We start from the raw sequence: 16,796 nt of genomic DNA, 5'->3' as shown, positions 1-16,796 counted from the left end.
AGAGCAGTATGTGTGGGAGTGGATATTAAGTGTATGGAATAATGGTGGAAGGAATATAAAGTTGGATCAGGCTGAATTTATTGACATGGGCCCACTACGCAGAAATTCTGAATTCAGTGCTGTAGCTTGAGAGGTTAGAAAGGGCTCTAACAGTTTGCATGGGTGGCTGACTGAAACATGGGCCAAAAGATAGGCTAGCCTGTCTGAAGTTAAGATATCCAATTTACCCTGGTATACAGTAGAAGAGGGAATTCAAAGGCTTAGAGAGGTTGGAATGTTAGAATGGATTTACTGTTTAAGACCTACCCACCCACCACAAAAATGTCCAGAAGACACACCTTTAACTAGGACTGTGAGGAATAAATGTGTAAGACTAACTCCATCTTCTCTGAAGAGATCTGTGGTTGCTATTCACTGTAGTCCAGATATTACTGTAGGGAGGGCTGTGATGGAATTAGAATCCTTAAACATTATGGGAATGATCATATGTCAGTCTGGTAAAAGTCATGTATCAGTATTTAAGTGCCAAAGACAAGAGGAAGCTTGGCTACCACAATGAAAGACAGATTCAAAAGTAGCACTCAAAATAGTCTGAGTTGCATAGACTAATGGCATTGGCTAATAGATCGTGGGGTACCTAGAAGTGAAGCAGATGGGCAGTCTACTAATTTCTTTTGGCTCTGTATAAGCAGAAGAGTTCTTGGTTGAATGAACAAAACTCTAACACAAATTACAGATGCAGAAAATCACAGCCTCTTAACCAATTCCCAGACTTGAAACAGTTTATAGACCTAGAGCCCCTGGGTTGAGGAGAAGGCCAGGTCCCCTTGGGTAATGATTCTGTTAAAACTGCCAAAAATTTATATTGTTAATCTTCTCCCACTTTTCCCTAAGGAGACCTATGGCATTTTATCAGAGTAACTGTGCCACTGGGGAAAAGGAAAAATCAGACATTTCAGGGATTATTAGATACTGGATCAGAAGTGACATTAAATCCAAGAGACCCAAAATGCTACCACAGTCCACCATTCAGAGTAGGGGCTTATGGGAGTCAGGTGATTGATGGCATTTTAGCTCAGTTCTGTCACACAGTGTGTTCTGTTGGTCCTCAGACCCTTTCTGTGGTTATTGCAATATACATTCTTAGTAACTGGTAGAATCCCCACATTGGATCCCTAACTTGTGGAGTGAGGTTTATTATGGTAGGAAAGGCTGAGTGGGAGCCACTAGAACTGCTTCTGTCTAACACAATAGTAAATCAAAAGCAACATCAGATTCCTGGAGGGATTTCAAAGATTAGTGCTACCATCAATGATCTGAAGGATGCAGGGATTGCAATTCCCACCACATACCCATTCAACTCTCCTATTTGGCCTGTGCAGGAAACAGATGGATCATGGAGGATGAGAGTAGACTATCATAAACTTAACCAGGTGGTAACTCCAATTGCAACTGCTGTCCCAGGTTTGGTATCATTGCTTGAGCAAATCAATACAACAGTATGCAGTTGTTGATTGGACAAATGTTTTTTTCTCAGTTGCCATTAGTAAGGACCACCAGAAACAGTTTGCCTTCAGCTAGCAAGACCAGCAGTATATCTTCACTGTCCTGCCTCAGGGAATGTCAACTTTCCAATCCTATATAATATTTTCCCCAGGGAACTTGATCATCTCTCCCTCCCACAAGACATCACACTGATCCATTATATTGATGATATCTTTTGCGCATGCTTCTCCAACCCATTTACTGAATGACCAGAAAAGCTGCAAGTTTTGATTGGGGACCAGAAAAAGAAGAGATGCTGTGACAAGTCTAGGCTGTGGCACAACAACTTGGTCCATATGTTCCAGCAGATTCAATGGTGCTGGAAGTTTCAGTGGCAAATAGAGATGCTGTTTGGAGTCTTTGGCAGGCTCCTATAGGAGAATCACAACACAGTCCCTTAGGATTTTGGAGCATAGCCCTGCCATCCTCTGCAGATAACTACTCTCCTTTTGAGAAACAGCTTTTGGTCTGCTACTAGGTCATAGTAGAGACTGAACTCATAACCATGAGCCATCAAGCTACCATGAGACCCGAACTGCCTATCATGAGTTGGGTATTGTTTGACCCACCAAACTATAAAGTTGGACATGCACAGCAGCACTTCATAATAAAGTGGAAGTGGTATGTACTTGTGTCCTGAAGGCACGAGTAAGTTACCTGAGGAAGTAGCCCAAATGCCCACGGTCACCAAAACTCCCATGGTACTTTTCACTTCTCAGCCTACAGCTTCGGCCTCTTGAGGAGTCCCTTACAATTAGTTGTCTGAGGAAGAGAAAATTCGGGCCTGGTCTACAGATGGCTCTGCACAACTATGCAGGTACCACCTGAAAGTAGACAGTGTAGCAGTGCAGTCCTTTTTTGGGATCAATGAAGGAAAGTGGTGAGAGGATTTCATCCCAGTGGGCAGAACTTTGAACAGTGCACCTTGTCCTTCATTTTCCTTGGAAGAAGAAATGGCCAGAGGTGCATCTGTACACAAATTCATGGGCCACTGCCAACAGTTTGACAGCTTGGCTGGATGGGTCAGTGACTTGGAAGGAAGGTGATTGGAAAATTGGTCACAAAGAGGTCTGGGGAAGAGGTATGTGAATAAAGCTTTTTGAGTGGGCAAAAAACATGAAAATGTTTGTGTCAACATGAATGATCACCAGAGGGTGACTTCAGCAGAGGAAAAGTTTAATAATCAAAGGATTAAGATGACCTTTTCTGTGGCTAATGCTTAGCCTCTTTCCCTAGGCCCTCCTTTCATTGCCCAATGGGCTCATGACCAAAGTGGTCATGGAGATAGGAATGGAGGTTATGCATGGGCTCAGCAACTGGGACTTTCCCTCACTAAGGCTGACTTGGCTACAGCCAAGACTGAGTGCCCAATCTGCCAGCAGCAGAAACTCATACTCAGCCCCCAATATGGCACCATTCCCTGAAGTGTCCAACCTGCTAACTCGTGACAGGTTGACTATTTTGGACCACTTCCATCATGGAAGAAGAAGCAATTTGTTTCACTGGTATAGAAACATACTCTGGATATGGATTTGCATTTCCTACATGCAATGCTTCTTTCAAAATAACCATCTGTAGACTTACTGAATGTCTTATCTATTGCCAAGGCATTCCACACAGTGTTGCTTCTAATCAAGGAACCCATTTCACAGCAAATGATGTGCAGGAATGGGTACATGCCCATGGAATTCACTTGTCTTATCATGTTCCCCATCATCCTGAAAAAGCTGGATTGTTAGAGTGGTGGAATGGCATTTTGAAGGTTCAATTACTGCATCACCTAGATGGTAATACCTTGCAGGCAATACCTCTCCAGGAGGCTGTGTATGCTCTAAGTCAGCATCCATTCTGGTGCTGTTTCTCCTAAGCAGGACTCATGGGTCCACAAATCAAGGGGTGGAAATGAGAGTGGCACAACTCACTATTATCTCTAGTGACCTACTAGGAAAATTTTTGCTTCCTGTCCCTGCAACCTTAAGCTCTGCCTCTCTACAGTGGAGGAGTGCTGCCATCAGGGAACACAACCATTATTCCACTGAACTATCACCTGGTCATTTTGGGCTTCTCTTACCTTTGAATCAACAGATAAAGAAGGGAATTACTGTACTGGGGTGATTGATCCTGACACTCAAGGCGAAATAGAATTGCATCTACATAATGAGGGTAAAGAGTTTTCCTGGAATACAGGAGATTCTTTGGGCATTCTTTTAGTACAGCCATGCCCTGTGACTAAAGTTAATAGAAAATTCCAACACCCAAACCCAAGCAGGAGTAACAATGGAAAATTGCAACAACCCACTCCTAGCAGGACAACCATGGCTAGCTGAAGTGCTTGCTGGGGATAATGGGAAGATGGAATGTGTAGTGGAAGAAGGTAGTGATAAATATGAACTTTGACCATGTGACCAGTTACAGAAACAAAGACTTTAATAGTTATGAATCTTTCTTCCTTTTTTCCTTATAAGTGTTTGTATATGTACATAAAATGAATTTCTTTGTTTTATTCCCCATTCTTTTCTTTATCATATGGCAAGTTGTATTAGTTTCATCTCATATTATTTAAAGATGTCAAGTTTAAGAGTGAATATTACCCAAGGAATTGTACCCTATTCTGTAGGTAATTAATGCATTTATTTCCAGTTGTACGCAGAAGAGTTGAGCATTGTTAGGAAGAAATGTATTTATATGCATATCTGTTATTATTTTTACTTAAAGAATAAGTATGGTTTAAAGCAATGTGAATGGTTGCCAAGTTAACAAGGGGCAGACTGTAATGGTTAGGTTAATGTGTTAACTCAGCCAGGTAATTGTGCCTGGTTGCTTGGTTAAGCAAACACTAGACTTATTGTAATACAAAGATTTTTATGGGCTTAGTCATCAATGAGTTACTGCATAGATGGCTGATTACATCTATAATCAACCAGGGAACAATGAGTGACATTTTATCCAATCAGTTGAATGCCTTAAAAGGGGACATGATTTCAGAATTCAGAGAGAATTTCCCAGCTCGTCTTTGAACAGCTCACATCTCCCTGAAACTCATCAAGGGCCATCATTGGACTTTTATTGGAGCACCTGGCTTGAAGCCTGCCTGTGTAACTAGACTTGTGCATTCCCATGGTCATGTGAGAGAATTGTATAAAATCTCATATTATTTTTACAGATATCTACTATTGATTACGTTCCCTAGAGAACTCTGGCTAATAATACATCGGCTGAATCCAATCCAATCAAAACTCCCCACACCTATAAGAATGGATTATTTCCAAGAACATGATTTTTTCTGTGATCCACCAAAAGCCCAACCCATCACACCATCCTTGCATACTCAGGATAAGACCAGTCAATAATTGTGTATAACCATTTTAATGGGCTTTTTTATTCTATTTGCAAATATTTGTTGAGAACTTTTGCAACAATATTCATTAGATAGATTGGTCTATAATTTTATTTCCTTGTAGTATGTTTATTTGGATTTTAGTATTGGGGTGATGTTGGCTCATAGAATGGGGTATGTAGTGTTTCTTCCTCTTGTAATGTTTGGAAGATTTTGAGAAAGATTGGTAAAAATTATTTCTGAAATGTTTGGTAGAATTCATCTGTGATGCCATCTGGTCCTATGTTTTCTTTATTGGGAGGTTTTTGATGACTGATTTAATCTCTTTACTCATGATTGTTTGTTGAAATCTTCTATTTCTTCTAGGGTCAGTGTGTGTATATTGTTTTCACGACATCCTCCATTTTATATAAATTGTCTAATTTTTTTGCATAGAATTATTCATAGTACCTTCTTATAACATTACAAATAGAATCATTAGTAATGTCTCCCCTTTCATTTTTTATTTCATTTATTTGCATCTTCTCTCATTTTTTTTCTTTGTCCATCTAGCTAAGTTTCTTGATTTTGTGGATCTTCTTAAACCATTTGGTTCAAAACCATTTGGTTTTGTTGATTCTCTCTATTTTTGTTTTATTTTGTTTTGTTTTGCTTGCTGATTTTTAAAAAAATTTATTTATTTCTGTCCTAACTTTCTTATTTCTTTACTTTTGCTTTCTTAGAAGTTTAATTTGCAAAGAATAGCTTTGTTATTTCTTTCCTTCTGTTTCCTTAGTGTTTAGTTTGCTGTTCTTTTAATAGTTCATCCAGGTGAAAAGCTATGTCTTTTATTTCAGTTCCTTCTTTCTTAACAAGCAATTATGGCCATAATTTTCCTTCTCAGCTCTGACTTTAATATTTCCCATAGAGTCAGTTTCTTGGTGACAAATTCTCTCAGTTTCTGTTCATCTATGAAAACCTTAAACTCATTTGCTTTTTTGAAAGATGGTTTTGTTGGATAAGAATTCTTGGCTTGCTTTTTATTTTCTTTCAGTACTTTACATATGTCATACCACTGCCTTCTTGCCTCCATGCTTTCTGAGAAGAAATCTGAACTAAGTCTTACTATCATCCTTCGTTTGTGATGGCTTACTTTTCTCTTACTGTCTTAAGAATTTTCTTCATCTTTGGCATTTGACATTCTGAATAGTATGTGTATCAGAATAAATCTCTTCAGACTTTTTTCTGCTTAGACTGTGTTGTCCTCCTTTGATATGAATATTTATATCTTTTGTAAGAGCTGGGAAATTTTCAGACATTATTACCTCAAATATTCTTTCTGCCATTTTTCTTTTCTCTTCTCCTTCCAGGACATCTATAATATATGTTTGTGCTCTTTGTGTTATCATCCAGTTCCATAAGACCTTGTTTAAATTTTTCCATTTTTTTCTCTGGCTGTTCTTCTGCCATTTCAAGTTTAGATGCTCTAACTGTATTTTTTTTTTTATCTCACCTATTGTGTCTTTCATTTCCATAAAATCTGCTACTTTTCTTTCACCTTCCAATTCTTTTTTGTGCTTTCTTTCCCCTTCCAAATTTTTTTTTGGGCTAAAGAGATATCATTTATCTCTTTAGCAATATTTTCCTTCAACTCCTTGAAATGATTTAGGAAATTTGAATGGACATCATTGATTGTTTCAAGTTCTATGTCTAATCAGGATTTTTAATGTGTTCTTTTAGCTGGACCATCTCCTCCTGTTTCTTAGCATTTCTCTAATTTTTTACTCATGATTAGGCATCAGATTAGGTTGGTATGTTTATTCTAATGGTCAATTTCTCTCTCTTGCCTGGAATTTTATTATTAATTTGTTTTGTATTATGGCTCTTCACTAATTTTTCATTTAACTTACCCTTGATCTTTAAAATTGCCCATATTTAAGTCATGAAAACAGGGCCAGAGACTCACTAATGGAGTACAGACTAGATCCAAGGGGGTCTGGGAATAGGGACAGGAAAATGCCAAAAAGTCTTTTATTTCCTTGGATAAGAAAATCTGACCCATCTATATGTTGTCTACAAGAAAATCATCTTAGACTCAAGATTCAAGGAGGTTGAAAGTGAATGGCTGGAAAACAATCTTACAAGCAAACAATAACCAAAAAAGGACAGGAGTAGCTATATTAATAACAGACAAAATAGACTTTAAATGCAAAACAATTATAAGAGACAAAGATGGACTATACATATTAGTGAAAGGGATAATCTTTCAAGAAGAATGAACAATCATAAACATTTATGCTCCTAACAAGGGTGCCTCCAAATATGTGAGGCAAACACTGGAAAAACTAAGTGAAAGAATAGATGTTTCTAAAATTATAGTGGGGGACCTTAATACACCACTATCAACTTTGGACAGAACATCTCAAAAGAGAATTAATAAACAGGAAGTGGACTTGGCCCAATGGACAGGGCATCTGCCTACCATATGGGAGGTCCATGGTTCAAACCCTGGGCCTCCTTGACTTGTGTGGGAGGGAAGGGAAATAAATAAAAAGTAAATACATCTTTAAAAAAGAACAAAAGAGAATCAATAAAGAAACAAAACCTTTGAACAGTATATTAGAGGAGCTGGACCTAATAGTCATATACAGAACATTACACCCAAATACAGCAGGATATACATTTTTCTCAAGTGCACATAGACCGTTCTCCAAGATAAACCATATGCTAGGCCACAAAGAAAGTCTCAATGAATTCAGAAAGATAGAAATCATACAAAATAATTTCTCTGACCACAGTGGAGTGAAGCTGGAAATCTGTAAGGGCCGGAGGCCCAGATTTCACAACAAGATATGGAAATTAAACAGCACACTCTTAGAAAATCAGTGGGTCAAGGAGGAAATCTCAAAAGAAATTAATAACTACCTTGAAACTATGAAAATGATAACACAACATATGAAAACTTATGGGATGCAGCAAAGGCAGTATTGAGAGGGAAATTTATAGCCATAAATTCATACATCAAAAAACAAGAAAGAGCTAAAATTGAAGAACTAACTGCACACTTGGAGGAATTAGTAAAACAACAACAAAGTAACCCCAAAGGAAGAAGAAAGAAAGAAATAACAAAGATAAGAGCACAACTAAATGAAATAGAAAAAAGAAAGCACTTGAAAATATAAACAAAACTTCCTTGCGAGGACTGATGTTCTCAAGCAGAGGGAATTGTGTCTCTCAAGAGAATTGGTGGCTCCAAATGGGTTAGGGCATTCGAGTATGTTAAGCCCTCAACACTCTTGCAAGTATCTGTGAATATAGTCCTTCAAGTAATGAAGATTGATTTTTACTGTGGGCCCTGAGGGGAGGAGGAAAGAGGTATTGAAAAGATGGAATCAGTGTAACTGTGGGGAAATGTTCCACAAGATCATGCAATGATGGATATAGGACATCATTACACCAAATCACACCAAATTCCATAAAAGTCTATAGGCTAAAATGTAAACAATAATGTAAAACATAAGATAACTAAAAATTTAGAAAGTTGCATATTCTAAATTATAAACCGTAATGTAAACCCAAATGGAATCATAGTTTGAAAGCTATGTTTCAATACCTGTACATCAGCTGCAGCAAATATAAAATGAATATGTAAAAAGATCATTGCTGGGGAAGGGACAAAGTGTTTGATGTTGGATATGTGGGAGTACCCTATATTGTATATATGCATTACTGTGTTCTAAAACTTTTGTGAAGACAAACTTAATAATTAGGAAAAAAATAAAAGAAAGGATGTAGACAGTGAGAAAGAAATGAAAGAAACTGCCTTGCCACCATACATACAGGGCAACACCTATTGCAGTGATGAAAGGCAAAACATCAAAAACAAACCTTTTTCATTTTGTCATTTTTTGACACTCCAATTTATTTTTTCTATATTTAATTTTTCTAAATTAGTGTGTATTTTATATCTAATCTTTAAACCCATTACTATATTACATTTTACTATTAATGGAACTTGACAACATATTAGGCTTCATTTTTGAAGCAGTTTTTGACAACAGAAAGGTTCAACTATGACAGGGGAGGAACACTGGAGTGGGGTGTTACTGATGGGGAGCACATGGTTGGGAGGGAGTTCTCCAGGGTACGTATACAGGCTACATAAAAATGTTTGGATATTTTAATAGTAGTTACAGTTAAAAATGACAACTGACAGGAGTTCTATCATATTCTCCAATGGAAAGGCAACAATTCCCCAAGTGCAATGGCAAAGACCAATAAAGAAGGATGGTCCAACAATGAGCCCTTGATACTGAAGACTATGCTCATGAGTCTGTACACCTGAAATATGAACAAGACTTAAAGCTGCAGGGTGCCTAAGAGTTACCTCCTGAGAGCCTCTATGTTGCTCAAATGTGGCACTCTTTAAGCCAAACTCAGCATGTAAATGCATTACCTTCCCCCCAGCATGGGACATAACTCCTGGGAATAAGCCTCCCTGGTGCCAAGGGATTACTACCAAGCACCAGCTGGCAATGTAACTAGAAAAAGACCTTAAATAAAAGGGTCAGCTCAGACCAGCAGAATATCTCAGCCTACATATAATATCAGGCCTTAAAGCTACTTTTTGACTTTGAATAAAAGGGGGAAATGGAAAGGACAAATGAGTTTATATGGCTATGAGTTATCAGAGGGGTCACACTTATGCATACCTCATCAGGGTCCCAGAGACAGCCAAAGTAGATACAACCCCAGGTACTGGTTCTCCTGAGGGCTGCAGAGACCCACAGATTCTATGGTTATGGCAGATGGCTTGGAGTTCAGTGCCATGTCAGTTGGCCCTACTTTGGTGTTTGTATTCCTGAGTGTGATGGAGTTGGACTCAGATATAACCTTTCTATGCATGCCTGTTCTGTCACTTTAACTGGACCTGTGGTTGGCCCTTGGGTTGGTGTATACTCAGGAGACCTGAATCTCTGGAATGTCTGTGTGACAGCCAGGCCCTGAGCCTCATCAGACTTGCAACTCTTACCCTCTTGATTATTGGACTTACCACAGTCAGCTAACAGAAAGGTGAAGAAGGTCAACCACCAAATGAGGGAGCTAAATCTCCTACAATTTCAAGCAGGAGAATTGCATACATCATCTATGTGGGATATAAACTCCCTCTTGATATAGAGGTGGAGTAGACATAACCATTCCAGGGTACCACAACATGGAGGAATATAGTATGGATTAGAGTGGATTTACTGATATTCTACTATGGAACTATTGTGACTAGTAATGGAAGAAATTGTAGTATTGATGCAGAGAAAGTGGCCACAGTAGCTGCTGATGGTAGGGAGAGAGAAGAAGAGATATGATGTGGGGGTATTTTCAGGACTTGGATTTGTCCTGGGTTGTACTGCAGGGACAGATCCTGGATATGGTATATTCTGCCATGGTCCACTGGGTGGACTGGGGGAGAGTGTAAACTATAATGTAAACCACTATCCATGTGGTGCAGCAGTGCTCCAAAATGTAGTCAAATAAAATGAATATCACATGATGATGAAAAAAGTTGTTGATGTGAGAGGAGTGGGGTGAGGGGTGTGGGGTGTATATGAGGACATCTTATATTTTTAATGTAACATTTAAAACAAATAGAGGAAGAGAAAAAAAGAATATTATCCATTTCTGATTTTTTTTTATAGCTGATTGGGATATACAAAAGGCTTTAATATATTGTTCTCTTACTTTTGCATATATTTGAAATTTTCCTTATTAAAATAATCATTCTGTATAATGCTATAGAACAAAGGTGAGTCTCAAAATATTCTGCCATTTAATACCAGTAATAAAATTTAAGAGAAACCTGCAATATGACAATGTTATGCACATTTGGCAAGTTCCTCTTATAGTTCCTCAGGTTATTTACTTTCTTTGATCTCGTTCTATAGCAGATTACAATTAAAATATAATTCCTGAAACGTAAACTGGTATTTATTTAGTCTGCCCAGGTGAGTCTGGTTCATGTTCTTTCTGACTATAGAATTAATTTCTTTTTCTTTCTTTTTTTTTTTTTTTTTGGAGTTTTATATGCTACTTAATTATTTTTCCTGAATGCATTCACAAGCTTACTAGATCAGACACAGATCTGTTATTTACCTTACAGTAAATAATAGTTTTTCAGTTAAAACACTATAGCTAATTTTTCCTTTTGCTTTTCTCCTCTATATTTTCCAAGTTTTCCAGTTAACAACTAAACTGAGGGAAGAATGATAAAGAATGAAATAATCATTAAATTCATAGATTGCAAGGCAAAGGAATTGTAAATATTATAGCAGAGATTAATAAATTAGAAAAAAGAAAACAAGTATTCATATGACTAAGTGAAAAATCAATGGAGACTCCATAAATTACACAAAAATCTGGTATTTTTTCAAAATTAAAATAACATACATATATACAATATTAGGAATGAAAAATGGGGTGGTTTTATGAATATGATAAATCTAAAAGCCTGAGGGAATTGGATATTACATCATAAAATATAAACTTTCTATGGGATTTGGTATAAGCAGAAAACCAATAACTATGGAAGAAAGTAAAAGATTTATGTGGTATGTGAATATATCTCAATAAAACTGCTTAATAAATAAATAAAAATTGTTCAATAGCCAGAAGTAGTAGCTATGTAGAGCAGAGAAAACAGAGATTGAAAGGTGAAGAATTTTCTTGTTTGTCTGTTTTTGTTTATTTTTATTGAAATAATGGAAATATTCTAATGTTGATTAAAATAACAAATGTACACCTACATGATTATAACAAAACTATTAATTGCACAGTTTAGATTGTACAATAAATTGTTTGCTTTACTAATATTATCAACAAATTGATTTGTTTAAAAAAAAAAGAATTGTCAAAAAGAAAAGAAAAAAGAAAAATCCCGCCTCCTAAAAGCATTTCTGGGCTCAGACAGTATTCATAGGAAGTATATTTTCTCATATTCTAGATTATAGACTTGATATTGAAATGTTATCAGTGTATCAATTTGACATTGCATATGTGTACTCATAAAATACTTAGGCATTCTTATATAGAATTGATTTATGAATTATTAAAGTTTCAGGAGGGCAAAACAAAATTAACCACATCATCCTTGACACATCAATTCCATTTTTAAAATTTTAAATTAAGCAATAAGCCATAGAAATTTACATAGATATTTCTTAGAAATGCTCAAATTGATTTTAAGAAGTTCAAATTGACACTAATCCACATGTCCAGAAGCTGGAATTATTTAAAGAATTCTGCTAAATCTAGACTTACAATACTTTATGGCCTCTTAAAAATGCTTTCAAAGAAGATTCTTTACAAACCTTCAAATTTGTTCTTGACATAGGATTAAATTAAAAAACCAAATTATAGAGAAATTCAATTAAAATATATAATATATAAGAGAAAACAGTAAAATTCAAATTTGCTGTTCAATTACCTTTCATCTTTATGATATAATAAATGCAGTTTCAACCTGTCGATGCTTCTGAAGTAATAGGTGTGTCCCTGTAGACTAATTTATGTTTCTTTAAACAAATCAAGTTTATTAATGAATATTAATAAAACAAAATTTTCCAAAGTGTGCAAACAATAATATTTGATATAATCACATAGTTTTGCATTCATCATTTAATATTTAGAGCATTTTCATTATTCCAGTAATAGTAATAATAATAAATAAAAAGCAAACACACAAAAAAACCCATCACCTCTCAGTCTCTCTGTTTCCTCTGTCAAATATAGCTCCTATTCTGTTTCCTTCTCTCTAGTTAATTTGCATTTATATTTTGATCCCCTTACCCTTCCAAATAAATTTGATAATTGACTTTTCCATTTCTGCAAAAAATGGCTTTGGGGATTTTTATTGTTTGTGTTGAATCTATAAATTAGTTTGGGTAGAATTGACATCATAGCAATATTTAGTCTTCCAATCCATGAAAGCAGAATGTCCTTCCACTTATTTAAGTCTACTTCAGTTTCTTTTAGTAATGTTTTGTAGTTTTCTGGGTACAGGTCCTTTATGTCCTTGGTTAAGTTTATTCCTAAATATTTGATCCTTTTAGTTCTTATTATAAATGGAGGTTTTTTTTCTGAGTTCTTCCCTGGATTGCTCATTAAGAGTGTATAGAATCACTATTGATTTTTTATTAATATTGTATCTTGCCACTCTGTCAAATTTTTTATTAGCTCTAGGAGATTTGTTATAGATTTTTCAGGTCTTTCTTGATATAGAATCATTCATCTGAGACTAGCAAAAGTTTTGCTTCTTCCTTTCCAGTTTGCATGCCTTTTATTCCTTTTTCTTGCCTGATTGCTTTGGCTAGAACATCTGGCCTTATATTGAACAACAGAGTTGAAAGTGGACATTCTTGTCTTGTTCCCGATCCCAACAGGAAAGCTTTCAGTCTTTCACCATTAAGTACAATGTTAGCTGTGGGTGTTTTTTTCCTGCAATCATGTAATATTTTAACAAATCAATTTTATTGATACATTTAATAAAGCATGAGTCCATCCAAAATGTACAATGGTATTCGGTATAATCACATAGTTGTGCATTCATCACTTCAATCATTTTCAGAGCATTTTCATTATTCCAGTAATAATAATAATAATAAATAAAACTAAACAAGCAAATCTCATCAATTCTAAATCTCTCTTTGCTTCCCCTGCTGTGAATAGCACTATCATGTTTCCTTCTCTCTAGTTTGTTTGTATTTATATTTTGTAAAAACACACTTCTATATGCAATACATCCCTATTAGTAGTTCATATTTCACTGTGTTATACAGTGCCATGTTACTTTTTTTAAAGATTTTTTAAAAGATAAATATCTGTACACTTTCCCTTTTGCCCCTGTCATACCCATACAATAGCTCTGCTATTCATAAGCACCAAGATGTTCTTTCACCATATCCATTCATTTCCAAAGATTTACAAACGTCCTTTTTATCAATTCTGCACAGATTAATCTTCAGCTTCCCTTTCTCTACCCTCATTCCATTCTCTGATGACCTGTATTCTAATTATTAATTCCATGAGTTTAAGGAATATATTAATTCATAATAGTGCTATCATACAATATTTGTCCTTTTGTATCTGTCTTGCTTCAATCAACAAATGTCCAGTTTCATCCATGTCATCATATGCTTTATGACTTCATTTATTCCTATTGCTGCATAGCATTCCATTATGTATATCTACCATAATTTTTGACCCAGTCATTTGATGATATGCCTGGGTTGTTTTCAACTTTTGAAAATCATGGATAATAGCACTGTGAACATTGGTGCAGATATCTATTCTTGTCACTGCTTTCAGTTCTTCTGGGTGTATACCCAGTAGAGGTTTTGTTGGGTCACATGGCAAGTCAATATTCAACTTCCTTAGGAAGATTAATTCCTAAATATTAGAATTTTGGTTACTATTATAAATAGAGGTTTTTTTTCTGATTTTCTTCTCAGATTACATATCAGTAGTATATAGAAATACTATTAATTTTTGCATGTTCATCTGGTATCACACCACTTTGTTGAACTTATCTATTCGTTCAAGTGGCTTTGTTGTGGATTTTTCAGGATTTACTAGATATAAGATTGTGAAAATTTTACTTATTCCTTTCCTATTTGGGTGCCTTTTCTTTCTTTATATAGTCTAATTGCTCTAGGACTTCTAGCTCAGTTTCCAATAACAATGTTGACAGTGGGCATTCTTGTCTTCCTGATCTCAGTTGGAAAGCTTTCAGTATTTCACCACTGAGTACATGGCTAGCTGTAGGTTTTTCATATATACACTTTACCATATTGAGAAAGTTTCCTTTTATTCATATCTTTTGAAGTTTTTTTATTTTTTATTTTTTAAGAAAGTGTTCTGTATTTTGTCAAATGCCTTTTCTGTATCATTTAAGAGGATCATATGTATGTGATTTTTCTTCTGTAATTTATCAATGTGATTTACTACATTAACAGATTTTCTTGTGTTTAACCACCCATGCATACCTGGAATGAATGCCACTTGATTATAGTGTAAAATTTTTTAATGTGCTTTTGGATTTGGCTTGCCAGTATTTTGTGGGTGATTTTTTTCATCTATAGTCATTGGAGATATTGGTCTGTAATTTTCTTTTTTCATAGTCTCTTTATCTGGTTTTGGTATTAGGGTGCTGTTGCCTTCATAGAAGGAGTTTGGTAGTGATCTTTCTTGTTCAGTTTTTGGAAGAGCTTGAACAAGATTGGTATTAGGTCGTCTTTGAGTGATTGGTAGAATTCACCTGTGAAGTCATCTGGTCTTGGGCTTTTCATCTTAGGAAGAATTTGATGACTGTTTCAATCTCTCTGTGATTGTTTTGTTGAGGTTTTCTATTTCCTCTAGAGTCAGTTTAGGGGGTTCATGTGTTTCTAGGAATCTGTCCATCTCATCTACATTGCCTAGTGTTTTGGCATACAGTTGTTCATAGTGTCCTCTTATAATCTCTCTTATTTCTGTGGGGTCAGTGGCAATCTGATCAGTGGTAAAATGATTTTATTTTTCTTGTATCTTCTCTCTTTTTTTCTGTCAATCTAGCTAAGGATTTGTCAATTTGGTTCATCTTCTCAAAGAAACAACTTTTGGTCTATTGATTCTACTGTTGTTTTTTTCTGATCTCAATTTCACTTATTTCTGCTCTGATCTTTAGTATTTCTTTCCTTGGCTTGTTTTGGGATCATTTTGCTATTCTTTTCCTAGTTCCTCCAGGTGTGCAGTTAGAGCTCCAATTTTAGCTCTTTCTTGTTTTTTTTAATGTAAGCTCTGAGAGCTATAAATTTCTCTCTCGGCACTGCCTTTGCAATGTCTCAAAGGATTTGATATGTTATGTTGTCATTTTCATTGCTCTCAAGATATTTGGTGAATTCTCTTGCAATTTCTTCTTTGACTCACTGGTTATTGAAGAATATGCTGTTTAATCTCCATAGGTTTTTAAAAATTTCCCTTTTTCCTATCATTATTGATTTTCAGCTTTGTTCTCTTATGGTCAGAGAAAGTGTTTTGTATAATTTTAAACTTCTCAATTTAGTGAGACTGGTCTTGTTACCCAATATATGACTTATCTTGGAGAAAGATCCATGTGTACAAGAAAAAAAAATGTATATACTGCTCTTTTGGGGTAAAATGTTCAATAGATGTCTCTTAGGTCTACTTCATTTAACAAATTGTTCAAACACTTTGATTCTTTACCTATCCTCTGTCCAGATATTATGTCTAATACTGAAAATGGTGTATTGAAGTCTTCAACTATAATTGTAGAAAGTTAATATTCCTCCTTTCAGCTTTGCCAGTGTATGCCTCATGTATCTTGGGGCACTCAGGTTAAGTGCATAAATATTTAATATAGTTATTTCTTCTTGGTGAATTGACCCTTTTATTAGTATATAATGATCTTCTTTATCCCTTATAATAGTTTCACATTTGAAATCTATGTTGTCCAATATTATATTGGTACGCCAGCTCTTTTTTGGTTACTATTTGCATGGAATATCTTTTTCCTACCTTTCACTTTTTATCTGATTGTGTCTTTATATCTGAAATGAATATCTTATAGACAACACATAGGAGACATATATTTTTTATCCATTCTATGAGACTATGTCTTTTGATTGAGGAGTTTAAGTCTTTAACAATCAATGTTATTACTATAAAGACATTACTTACTTCACACATTTTGTCCTTTAACTTTTTGTTGTCATATCTTACTATTGCCTGTCATTTTGCCCTTTAATTTACCTTTCTAATAATCTACATTTCTACATACATCTCTTAGTCTCTCACCATTGATTTTACCTTTCAGGCCACAGCACTCCCTTTATTATCTCTTATAATTCTTGGCTTTTGGGAAAATATTCAATCAGTTTTTGATTTTCTG

The sequence above is a fragment of the Dasypus novemcinctus genome, chromosome 1, assembly GCF_030445035.2.
Source record: "Dasypus novemcinctus isolate mDasNov1 chromosome 1, mDasNov1.1.hap2, whole genome shotgun sequence".
Lineage (NCBI taxonomy): Eukaryota > Metazoa > Chordata > Mammalia > Cingulata > Dasypodidae > Dasypus > Dasypus novemcinctus.
Note: the sequence above shows the minus strand (reverse complement) of the source record.